General features: G+C 36.7%; 1 protein-coding gene across 1 annotated transcript in view; it reads left to right on the top strand.

Moving 5' to 3' along the window:
• The window catches only part of LOC122809011 (synaptophysin), a 1,240,178-nt gene that overhangs the window by 509,806 nt on the left and 717,635 nt on the right, over nucleotides 1-12,737 (top strand). The gene's annotated exons all lie outside the window — the stretch shown is intronic.

Genomic DNA, 12,737 nt, shown 5'->3' with positions numbered 1-12,737 from the left:
TAGTAATAAGATAGAATTTGCAAAGTAGGTGTTGAATTGAGTTGCTGTATTAGCTGGGTATTTATAGGTTGTGGTAGGTTACCGTGGGTATAGGGTTGCCCGAGACTGAACAGTGACTTTAAGGACTGCTGGAACAGTTTGGGGTTATTTCTGTATGTATTTTGTAGGTTTGTAAAATATTCTTTCCTGTTATTAAGTATTTGTTAATTTGTGAGATATCTGGGATATCTATAATCCTGTAGTGTTCACTGACTTTTGTTTTTTATATATATTTTCCAAGCCTGGTCTTTTTATAATAGTGGTTGCTTAGTAGTCTTTGTTAGCCGGGGTGCTGGAGTAGATATGACTCTCTTGTTTCTGAGTTAGGCTTTATTATCTTATTATTTAGCATGATTAGGAAGATATCATTAAAATGACTATGCACACACACACACATATATATATATATATATATATATATATATATATATATATATATATATATACATACACACACACACACACACACACACACACACATGTAAACTGCAAGAAAAACTGAACCAAGCTAGAGTTTTCACTGTGTGATACCTTAAACCTCCTGTAGTGGAGGCCCATGGGATATATGCAGATGACACCTTAAGGACATGAAGTGTTTCAGCTACATGGCTTCTGAATGTACATGACTTTTTTACATTTAAAGTCTTTATGGTTACATTTAGGGCAGTAAAGCCAACCCCCACTAGCTGTGGGCATGCATGTCTCGGCCTTTTAATTCACCTCATCAGCAGAGCATAAGCAGATAGTTTGGCTGTACTTCAGAAAGCCAGGGTTTTTAACCTGCTAAGCTGAGCCCAGGAAGAAAAGCTCCAATTACATCAAATTACATACACATACAAGAGTATACAAGAAAGGGAACATAAGTTACATTATAGACTACATTCATTTTAGAAAACAAAATACATCTTAAATAGATATGCAAAGCTGATATAAACAACAAATCTGAATGAGTCTGTAATGAAGATAAAAGAAGATGGAGGGAAGAAAAAATGGTTAGGTGTTAAAAGTTGGATATTGATAGATAAGGTAAAGTAGTGGTGAAGAGACTGGGGTTAAAAAGGGTTCAAGCTGGGAGTAAGAGAACATGGAGATGGAACTTGTAATAAGTAGTGTATAGGTAAATAAGGGATGGGAAAAATGGGTGGTAGGGAAGAGTTTTTGGTAGGAATGTAGACTTAAGGGGGGGGGGTAGCCAAATTAGTACATGAGCATAAGCATTTATGACATAAAATAAATGCAAAAGGAACGAAACAGAAAACAGTGTCAATTGAGGCCAAAGGAAAAGATCAGCAGTTAAGAAAACAAGGCTGTGCTGCTCTTGTTTCTTGTCTTAAGAGCTGTTAGGTGAGGCAGCCTGATATCCTTTCACTATTCAGTGCAGCAGCATTGATGCTGATTGTAAATGTCGTCATATGCACCCATACCCATGAGTACTAACAGTAAAGTAAATATAATTATGGCAGCTGTAGGAAGCTAGAAGGAGTAAGCACATAGGATATGGATGTGTTTACATGGTTGTTTTTAAGATGCAGATATAGTTTTTAAATCTTTCAAAGGTCATCCTTCTATTGGCACATAAAGTGAGTGATGGGAAAAGCTGGATTAATGTCTGAGCTTCCAAGTGTAGAGGATTTAGAAAAACAGTACATCAGCTTGAAGTTATTGATTGCATTATCATTTGCTGGCCTGGAATTTGCTTAGAGATACTGAGCAAATGCATAAGTAAAGATATTTTAGTGTCTGAGTGCATTTAAATCTACTACTGTTCAGACGTAAGCTCATGTTGGTCAGATAGTTTTTCATTTGCCTCTTATTACAGGTGTGTATATATTTTTTCATGTAACAAACCAGAAACAAAAGAAGTTGCTTTGTTAAACTGTGTATCCTGATAATAGTGATAGTTTATATGCATTTCACTGATGTATTTTAAGCCTACAAGCCAGAGTTGCATTTCTTAGAAGTGACCAAAGAAGGAATATATTTTAACAATTATTTTGACTCACAAGATTATAGGAAAGGGACGGGTAATAGCAGAGACTGCTGCTGTTACCTTATAATGCTCAGCAGTGTTAGTGTAGTGACAGCTTCTTAATAAACCATAATGGGTAGTGGGTAATTTCTTATATTCAGCAAACACCAAAAGCAAATGTATGCCTTAGCTCATCCTTCGTGGCACTCAAAACAGAATATCTTTCTATCACTGTAATACATGATGGAAAACTATTTAATGATGACTTTTAAAATAAAGCAAGACAGACTGCTAGTAACCCCGATAGACTGAATTGCTAATGTGTCTCCCTTGAATTAAATAGGACCTACAAAAGCCTGTCATTTAAATATGCTTGAACATCACCAGGCGAGCTTGGATATATAAAACTTGCCAAGAGAAGATTTATTAATTTATCAATAAAGTGTCTTATTTAGTATTACTAAGTCCACCAAGAGGTTTATTATTACATGTGATACAAATACATTTAAGGTTCTTCAGGTTCTTAACAATCATAAGTGAATTTTAGTACAAGATGTCTTTTTACAGTAGTTTTTGCCTGTTAGATGTAGGTCCGTATACAATAAATAAACAGATGGAAAGAGTTTTGTGATGTATTTTAATTCTTGTAAGACTATATTTCATCAGTAGGTCTCTCAAGAATTGGTAGATGCTTTTGTGGTAGTTATGTGAACTGTAGATACATTTGTAGATTGAGATCGAAGCACTTTTCTTCAGCAGATTTCAGCAAGGTTTTCCATATCAGACAGCTTATTAAATGTAATGTGTATGGGGGCACATGTGGTGCCTTCAGTATTGGCAAGACTTCTAGGTTTCTTACGGTTAGGATCATTGAAAGTGGAAGTAAATGTGAGAGCATTGCTTTATTTATATAATCCCAGTCTTGTACATCTAAGCCTTTACTTTTGTCTGTATAGAGTAGTTAGTTGAGAATTTCTCTAAGGAATTTTTGGAGGCATATTTTATTTATTTCACATTTGGTTACAGGGAAGGTACGACTGAGCGAGAAGCGTAGGCCCGGGGAGAAAAGCTCCAATTCAGAGAGAAAGGAAATAAATATATGTATATATATATATATATATATATACATATATATATATACATATATATATATATATATATATATATATATATATATATATATATATATATATATATATATTTTACAAAAGTTGATGACAAAAGAAAGGTGAAATTACAAATAAGCCCAGAAAAAAAGGCACATGTAAGCATTTTGTACTTATGTTTTTTTACATAGAAGATTCACAATTATTTGTACAAGCAATAGATTTGCATAAGTAATTTAGCAAATATACTAGATAGGATAATGTTATAGGAGGCATGATTGTGTCATGATAGGATTGTACTGACAGGTGAGACTGGAGCAAAAGAGACTTGACTAGGTAATGAAATTGTCACTTGATTAGGAGTAGTAGAGAAAGATTGTTAGAAGGAAAGGTGAAAGTATGGGAGGGTGTGGATGAATTAGGAGAGATAAGATAAGATAAGTAGATGGTAGGCTGATATGACAGTAAAGGGAGTTGATGTTTATGTGAGTAAAGTAGGGGGGACATAGGATGGAGGAAAGGGGTCAGCTGGGTTTGGAACAGGGGCAGATGTGAGACCTGAGTAGGAAGTCTTTTAGTTTAAACTTGAAATTCTTAAAGTTAGAGGTAGTTCTATTTTCTAAGGGTAGTGCAGTCCATAGTTTGGTCACTGAATAGGAGTATAGACATTGTCCGGCAGTTTTATTTGGTTTGTATAGCCTTAGAAGCTGTTTGCCTTCAGAGCGGAGAGCCAGTTTAGGTGTATAGATTTGAAGTATAGATTTTAAGGTGGGGCAGGCTTCATGGTTATTAACAATTTTATGGGCAGTTGTGCGTAGTTAAGATATTGGGGGAATTCTAGCCAGTTAAGAGAAGTAAAAGCCGAACAGTGGTGTGAAAATGTGATACACCTGTTGCAAATTTGGTGATTTTGTTATAGCAGGATTTGAGCTTATTTTTTAGTGTAGCCTTAAGGTTGGTTAAAATGGGAGTACCGTATAGTAGAGAGGGTAGCAGGTAGGTTGTGGCTAAAGCTGTTTTGGTAGCTGTGTCCATGAAATTTTTATGTCAGTAGAGTATCCCTCATTTGAGATGAGTTTTTTTGACAGTATTATGTATATGAATGTCAAAGGTAAGTTTGTTGTCTATTGTTGCACCTAGTAATTTGGTATATTGGACTATTTATCTGTTATTTAATGAAAATATTTTAAAGACAGTTGATCTTGCCTTTGGTGTAAAAAGGAGGAGTTTAGTTTTTTGGGGGTGTTAAGTAATAGTTGTGCATTATTGAGCCAGGACTCAATGGAGGAGAAGGCAGTTTGTGTTATTTGTCTGAAGCATGCTATGTTGTTAGAAGAAGAGATGAGAGTTGAGTCATCAGCATATTGGATTAGGGAACTTTGGCAGGAGATGGTATATAGATTGTTTATGAAGGTGTTAAAGAGAAGTAGTCCAAGGATGGATCCTTGTGGAACTCCCGTTTTGTTGGTTATATATTGAGAGAGACAGCCTTGCCATTTTACATATTGCTGTTTGTCAGATAGGTAGCTGGAAAACCAATGTAGAGAAGAATCAGAAAGGCCAAGGGAAGAAAGTTGCTGTAAGAGTTTGGGGTGAGAGACAGTACTGAGGGCCTTTGATAGATCAAAAAATAATGCTAAGGGTAGTTGGCTGGAGTCCCTTGCTTTATTGATAGTGTCCCTGAAGGATATTATTGTGGTTGTTGTACTATGAGCAGGTCTAAAGCTGTGTTGGGTGGCAGTTAGTAGCTCATAGTAAATTAAGTGGTCAAGGAGTTGTTTATATACACATTTTTCTGGTAGTTTGGAGAGAGGAGATAGGATGGCGATGGGGCGGAAATGAGATAAGTCAGTAGATTTACCTCCTTTGTGTAATGGGGTTATGATTGATTTATTTCCAAAGGCAGGAGACGTAGGATTCTAAGATGGATCTATTGATCAGAATACTGACTGGGTAGGCAATAGCATCAGCAGCAATTTTCAAGTATTCGGCTGGAAGATTATCAGCAGAAAGAGAGCAGGATTTTATTTTATATAATAGGTTACATATGTTGCTAGTGGATACAGGATGTAGTGAGAGGGTAGAAAGTTTAGAAGCTGTAGCAGAGATGTTTTGAGAAGAGGGTTGATGGGAGAGTGGTATGTTTAGATGATGTTTGAGAGAGAGAGGAGAGTTGTGATTATCTATGGGGTTGGGAGTATGGGGCTTACTAAGATCGTTGACCAAGTTAGCTATACTTTCTATGAAGTGGATATTAAACATCTCTGCAATCTGAAGTGGAGATTTATCTGTAAATAGGGAAGGGTTTTGTTTGGATCATGGGGTGAAAGGTGCTGAGATAGTTGACCAAAACTTTTTGAGGTTGTTTTTATGATCAGATAGTTACTGTGTAGAGTATTGTTTCTTATCGCTAGTTGTATGTTTCCTTGACTGATTCTATAGTTCTGGAGATTTTGGTCATGTTTGTTCTTTTGTCATTCCTTCCAGGCTTTGCCTCGGTTTACTAGAAGCTTTATTGTGGAAATTGTTAGCCAAGCAGCATGATTGATTTTAGTTTGGAGCGGTGCTAAGCTGTTGAAGATGTCTAGAAATAGTTTGTTAAAGTAGTTAACTACATCGTTTAAGGATTTGAATATATTAGTAAAGAGTTGTTCACTAAAGTTAGTTAGGTTTCTGGAGGTTTTGTAATTATGACCTTTGGGAAATATTTATTTGGGTCTGTGACTAGGATCCAGTATAAAATTGATTCTTGGTTGTTACCTTTAGGACTTCTAATTGAAGTTGTGATAAATTGTATGAAACCAAAGAGATTTATACTGTTGTCTGGAAAGTCTGAGATTAGGTTTAGCCAGTTGATATTAACATCACCCATGATTATCATTTCACTGGATATATTTTGAGTTACCAAGACAGGCTATCCTCTAGTATGGGAGTGCTGTGACCTGGGGGTACAGAACTGTAATACAAAGTTGTTTACTGCTATTAAGTTTCAAGAAGGATATGAGGATTTTGGCAGTACTAAATTTAGGGACTGGCTTAGAGTAGGTTACTATTGTATATATGAGTTGGGGGTAGATTGAAGTTACCCCTCCTGCTTTTTTTATGAGTTCTGTTGGATCTAATTATATTGAAGCCTGGAGGGAGTATTTCAGAGTCTTGTATATTTGGTTTTAGCCAAGTTACTGTGGCTGCTAATATGTCAGGGGTATGTTGTGATAGCCATATATGGAAGTCAGAATACTTATATAAAAAAGATGGCTCAGATATGATTTTGCAGTACAATGCCAAAAACTCTGAAATGTGCTCCAAAAAGTTTAGTAGCATTATTGTATATATGTAGTGCATAGTAAAACATCATATCTAAACATGATCACTCTCTCAATAGATACATGGCTTCCGTCACTTGATGCAACTTATCTCTACACTAGAATCAACTAGGTTTTGGTGAAATCAGTCCTCAGCAATATATTAACTGTGTTCTACTAGCTGCTTTTACTAGAACACAGTTAATAGCTAAGGACTGATTTCACCAAAACCTAGCTGCCTTTACTAGCCGCGGTGGTGCAGCGGTAGCATTGTCGCCTCACAGCAAGAGGTTCTCCCGTTCGATGATGTCCAGCTGGGTATAACAACCCTGTGTTTGTAATGCTTAGTGAAACACTCTGGTTGTGCTGTGCTGATGAGGTCATAACAAGGCCGAAATATGCATATCCACAGCTAGTGGTGTTTGGCTTTATTGGCCTGAAATTGTCCATTAAAATGATGAAACAAGTCATGGGCATTCAGAATAGCCAATTAGCTGAAACACCTGATGTTCATAAGGCTTATCTGCATATATCCCATGTGCCTCTGATATAAGAGGTTTGGGAGGTCACTCATTGGAAATTCTAGCTTTGCTGGAGTTTTCATTTTGTTTTTAAACATTATGAGAATGAGAAAGTTTACTCTTCTTTTTCTCTTTGAAACTATTGCCTTTAAAATGTAGTGAGGAACCCATAGTACCCAGAGGGCTTGAGTATATGCAATGTACTGCTTCTTCCGTAGTGCTCTGAATAAATATATATATATATATATATATATATATATATATATATATATATATATATATATATGCACAAGTCTCCATCATGACTTATGTCCCTAATTTCTATGTTCCTCAGGGGAGAACAGTCAGCAAGCATTTTCTCATAGAGCTGGTCCAGTACCCCTGAGAGTTCTTTTTTATTAACAGGTGAGCCCTCTGAATATAAGCACCTCTGTTCAGACGTGTCTGGTTAAGTGATGTACCCAGTTTCAAGCAGTTTAAAAGTAGAAACTGAGGGAATCAAACCCAAGACTACAGGATGAATCTCATTACTAGCGTGCAGTTTCGCTCTGTGAGCTAAACTTCCAGTGTGCTTGTACTTCTTACTTCTCTCTGGCTTTAATAATGGACAGAGCACTTCAGCAGGACCCTCATTACAGCCCTGGAGAATAGCAGAATTATGCCCTTTCTTCACCCTTAGCTGCGGACATTTACTGAAAAAAAAGTAAGTTTTATAATTTCATAGTTTTCAGATACTCACTATAAGGTTTCTGCACAGTAATTTACAGAGGGCAGTAGATAACCATGCCTAGCAATACCCGCACTCTTTTAACTTTCTGTGCTTTACTGTCACATTGCCAACTACAACACCAGTTTTCAGATGAAAAAATTCCACAGTAACATGTTCTGCTCTGTGAAGGTTGTTTAATCTTTAATTGTCCACATATGATATGTGAACGGCGTGTGTATGTTTGCACCTTTTTTATATTTCCAATGCTAAAAGTAACAAATGTCCTGAACCTTTGGGCTATTGAAATACATTATTGCATGACATTGTATGCCCTATCATTAAAATTGGCAGAATAAATAACTTTCATTTATGCATAAATATTTTTGCTGTTAATATGTACATGAATATAAATATTATCACTGTCTAAAACTAATGTTTATCCTGTGTCTTATTTATGTATTTAATTGTATTTAACGGGTATTGTCTGTTGAGGTGATGACTTTTTTCCCATATGTCCCTTGTGGCTATACTACCTGGTCATAAAAATGTAATAAACAAATTTAATAAAAGATTAATAAGTTACTGCAATACCTCTGCTGAAAGCCCACTAAGCAGAAAACCTGATACCTACAGCAGAACTGTATTTCCCCACTAGTGGCATTCCTTCTGTGGAAATTACCTCTTGTCGTGTAATTAAACAGAAGTCACTGTAGAATTTCTGTGTGTATTTAACTTGTAACACAGATTTACTCATAATGTCTCTGTGAGTATACATGTGTAAGGATTAGTGGAGGAATTAGTCTTTGCCAAAAAAAAAAAAATAGCCCAAGAGATGTTTCTAGACTTCTTGCCATTAAGCATATTTGAAATGGTGAATTTAGTGTTTCAGCCCAATCAAATCCACTAAGTAGACTTATTCATCTCAGAGTGAACCAGGAGCTTAGTTTTTATGATGCTGCCTGTGCCAACTCAAGCTATGAATGTGGAAGTTAATGGAAATCAGACCTTAGCTGCATGATATAACATTCACAGGTCTTAACTGTAACCGCTATTTCACGCTGCCCTTACTGAATAAGTATTATTGTGTGTGTGATACGGTAACTGTAATGGTTTCAGTAAGAGTATGAGGCTGTAGATAAGCTTATAATGTGCGCATAATTTATATAAATGTGTATTTGCCTAGCAGAAATCATTCTTTTTTTTTTTGAAGGGTGAAGAGAAGAGTCTTTCTTTGTCTGAGTGAATGATTTTTAAACAAGCTCCTTTCTGTTATTTTAGATCTATCAGCTTAAATTGCATTTTAAAATGGGCATGGAAAATCCATGTATCTGTTTAGTTAGTTAAGTTGCTCAGATCCTTTCAATAACTGACGAAGCATGGATACAGAAGGCCCATTATTGTTTTAGACCTTGTTTTGTAAACTGTCTCAGCAGCCATGAATTTTATGGTGGGAAAGTAAACATACTTATATTTTATTGACATGTCTTTTATTATTAGCCTTTAGACTGAAAGATGAATGTCACTGTTCCAAGTTTTCTTCATTTTTCTGCACTGTGGTGCATCCAGTTGGTATATATAATTGGGGGAGGGGGATAAACACTGAACTGAACTTTCAGAAAAGCATAATTCGAAATGTGGTAAATTCAGTGAATGCAGGTAAACCAAGAACATATTACTCCAGTTCTGAAAAGAATGACTTATTTGCCTATCAGCCCATCTTATTTGGAGTAACCTAGCTGTTTGTGAACTGATTTAGCAACAACAAAGGGCTATTTTTTCTTAGAAGTGATACAGAAATAAAATAGTGTTTACTGTTTCTATCTTGTGGATGCAAAAACTGAGGAGCAGATAGTTTTATCTTCTCTGAATGTCATTTTGGCCATTTCATTAATTCATAAACATTCTGTTGGGTGATAACAGACAATTGGCCTGTCTTCTTTGCTGGTGATGTGACTTTATGAACCGGCATGAGATGTCAGTAGATTTGAGAGGAGAGATAACTGGAATAGAGACCTTTTTTTTCCTGGGAATAACTAAGAAATGGGAGGTCTCTAACAACCCCTTTTTAGTGGAGTTTATGCCAACGTCTAAGGCCACACAGTTATTATGTACAGGTTTAAAATGGATTGCTGCATCTCTTGTTCATCTGTGTTTTACAGTTAATTTCATTTCTGGTTACACATCTGATGTTAAAGCTGCAAGTGGTTTGAAAAAAATAAAGATTATGGCATGTTTTTGATGTTTTAGTTTTATTGTTTACTCAGTGTTTATGACCACACCCACAAAACTATGCTAGTGTTAAGTGCTGGCAATGATTTACAAACACCAGCAAAGCTTTCTGAATAATAAAAAAACAAAATACATCTTTCAGAAGAGCAATTGCTTACTTACATTATGGTTTCACTGGTAAATCATCACATGATAATTTTCAATGTAGGGTGTCGCACCTGTCAGACATAGCTAAAACTTGCATTAATAGGATATAATTGTTGCTGCAGTGATCATAGAAATACAATAATTTCTACACTATTTTTAGACAGTGAGGCATTTTAGGGTCAATCTTTCAAATGTCATAGCAGAGGTTTTCAGCTTCAAGAAAGTTTTGAAGGGGGCCATCCTTATCAGCAAAGTCAAATGGAAAAACAATGCTCTTTTTGCATTGAAAACTGTCTTTTATTCTTAAATAAATACTAGACTAACAGTCTGCAGACCATTGCAAGCATAGCCTGTAACCAGAGGTCAAAATTAAACCCTGTACCTTGTATCTGTGAGGAAGCCACGGTGGTGCAGCGGTAGCGTTGTTGCCTCACAGCAAGAGGTTCTCCCGTTCGATTCTCGGCTGGAGCGCTTTCTGTGTGGAGTCTGCATGTCCTCCCGTGGTCGAGTGGCATTCGAAAGACATATGTAGAATGGGCGTGCCTTCGTTGAAAGTTGGGCGTTGAGCTGGCACCCGTAAAAAAATCTACTGCCAATCATCAGCAGACCAGAGTTCCGCTGTGGCGACTCCAAACCGGGAAAAGCTGAAAGAAGAACAAGAACCTTGTATCTGTGAGGTTTAGTCCTTAACTATTATGCCAACTGTAAAGTGGTTTGTGCAAATGTTAAATTGAATAGAACAAAATTTTCTGTTTTTGTACTTTTTTTAGCTTCATAGGTGAATACAAGGCTAACTGCCTTGATAGGCCATTTTAAGCCTAGCCAATAACCTGAGGTCAGAATTAAACCCTGTACCCTATCTATGAGGTGAAGACCTTAACCATTACACCAACACACCCACCTAATTTGGTGTTGTATGTGATAAGGAAGTTACCAATCTTTAAGGGTTTTTTATTTACATTTGCTATGGAAAGTGTAGTAGCGGCACTTTAAGAGGCATGTATTGGCGAATCCATACTTTCTCTGATGTCATTGCTTGCCCAGCTAGGGGGTACAGGAGGAAACTTGTGATTTGGGGGCAAAAACAAAGGTTCCACTTCAAGAGACCATCACACAGATAATGCTGCACCTGGTGCAATAACTAATGACAAGGAATATTTGGTCTGGGAGAAACACCCCAACCTATATTCTATTCCTGAGGGGGAAGTTGATCCCATGAAGAAGTCTATGTTGTTTGGCAGGCATCTTGAACATATATATGGTTGAGGATCCATTCAAACACCCAGATGTAAAAGTTTTTTGGAAGATAGGAGATTAAGCTTGTGGTAGGTGCAAGGAAGAATTTCCCTTCCCAAAAAAAGATTTATCATTAATGTAAGTAATTAATATTTATATTTAAGCCTTAATGCTGACAGTAGCAAAAGACCTGACTTTTGCTTTGGAACTGTTAGGAACATTATAGGTTCATAGGTTGGTACTAGGCTACAGGCCCTAGGGCCTATACAAGCCTAGCCATAACAATTCCCTGGCTATTTCTTCCCACAGTATTTACTTCCCTGGACCTCTGTCATCCCCAGGTCTGATGTGATCCCCAGGGTGAATTTCCTATCCCTCATCCAATCATCAAGGTTCATTTTGAAGTGGGCCAAAGAGGCGCTCTGCTTGACATGTATGGACAGTCTATTCCAGAGTCTGAGGAGTCTCTTAGTTCCTATTGCATTAAAAATATTGGTGTAACCTTTCAGTAACTGAGTGCTATAGCCATGAAATATTTGTTGACTCATTCCATTGGTGGCCACATTGAACTTTCCTGCTCTTGATCAATGCCAAGTTTTGGTGGCGCATTTTAAGTTATATACAGTATTAACAGTGATTGTGTGTGCAGTGGTGTTGCCAGGCATATGACATGTATGCCATGCTGTACACTTTTTAAATAACTTATTTTATGCAATGAGATGTGCTAGAGTTAAAAATGCTTCAAAGCTATAGCATGGCTATATTTTATTAAATGCCTGATTGAAAAATGGATTTTTATTTAAACTGGTGAATTTCAAGAGGTTTTTTTTGTAGTATTAAAAAGGTGAACTGTCCAGAAGCATGCACTATCAAGCCTTGAAGGCTGTGCTTGTGTGGCAGGGAGCTCCATTCTGAAATTTGGAATAAAGTTCCAAAACTCCTGACTACACCTGTGTGTGTGTGTGTGTGTGTGTGTGTGTGTGTGTGTGTGTGTGTGTGTGTGTGTGTGTGTGTGTGTGTGTGTCCTAAAACAGATTGGCACACCATCCAATAAGTTTCTATGCATTGTTACTGCCCAGCTCCCCCATGATCTTGGATTGGCTTAAGTAGGTAATCAGCGTTTGAATGAATGAGTGAATATGCAGAAGCACTTCAGAAGGATTAATTATTCACTGTAAAAAATATTTCTTAAACAGTTTGACAACAGAAAGTAAAATTTGATATTTTTTGTCCATTTGATTAAGATGGATTTGGCTTTATGACCTATTTTTATTGTTGTACCTTTTTTGAAAGGTGTATAACCATGTATTTCCTATCTGTAGCTTCTGATTTATTACAGTGTGTTTTGCATTACGTTATGATAGAAAAGTGTTCGTGTGTGGCTTCAATTTGCATAGATATGAGGGGGGGAATTTTCCAAGGAACTACACACCATATTATATGTTCTATCCAACTTGACTTCTTGCTGGGAAGAGC

The sequence above is a fragment of the Protopterus annectens genome, chromosome 8.part0 (assembly GCF_019279795.1).
Source record: "Protopterus annectens isolate FY-2018-M chromosome 8.part0, PAN1.0, whole genome shotgun sequence".
NCBI classification, from domain to species: Eukaryota; Metazoa; Chordata; order Ceratodontiformes; family Protopteridae; genus Protopterus; species Protopterus annectens.
Note: the sequence above shows the minus strand (reverse complement) of the source record. Positions and strands in the feature narration are given on the sequence as shown.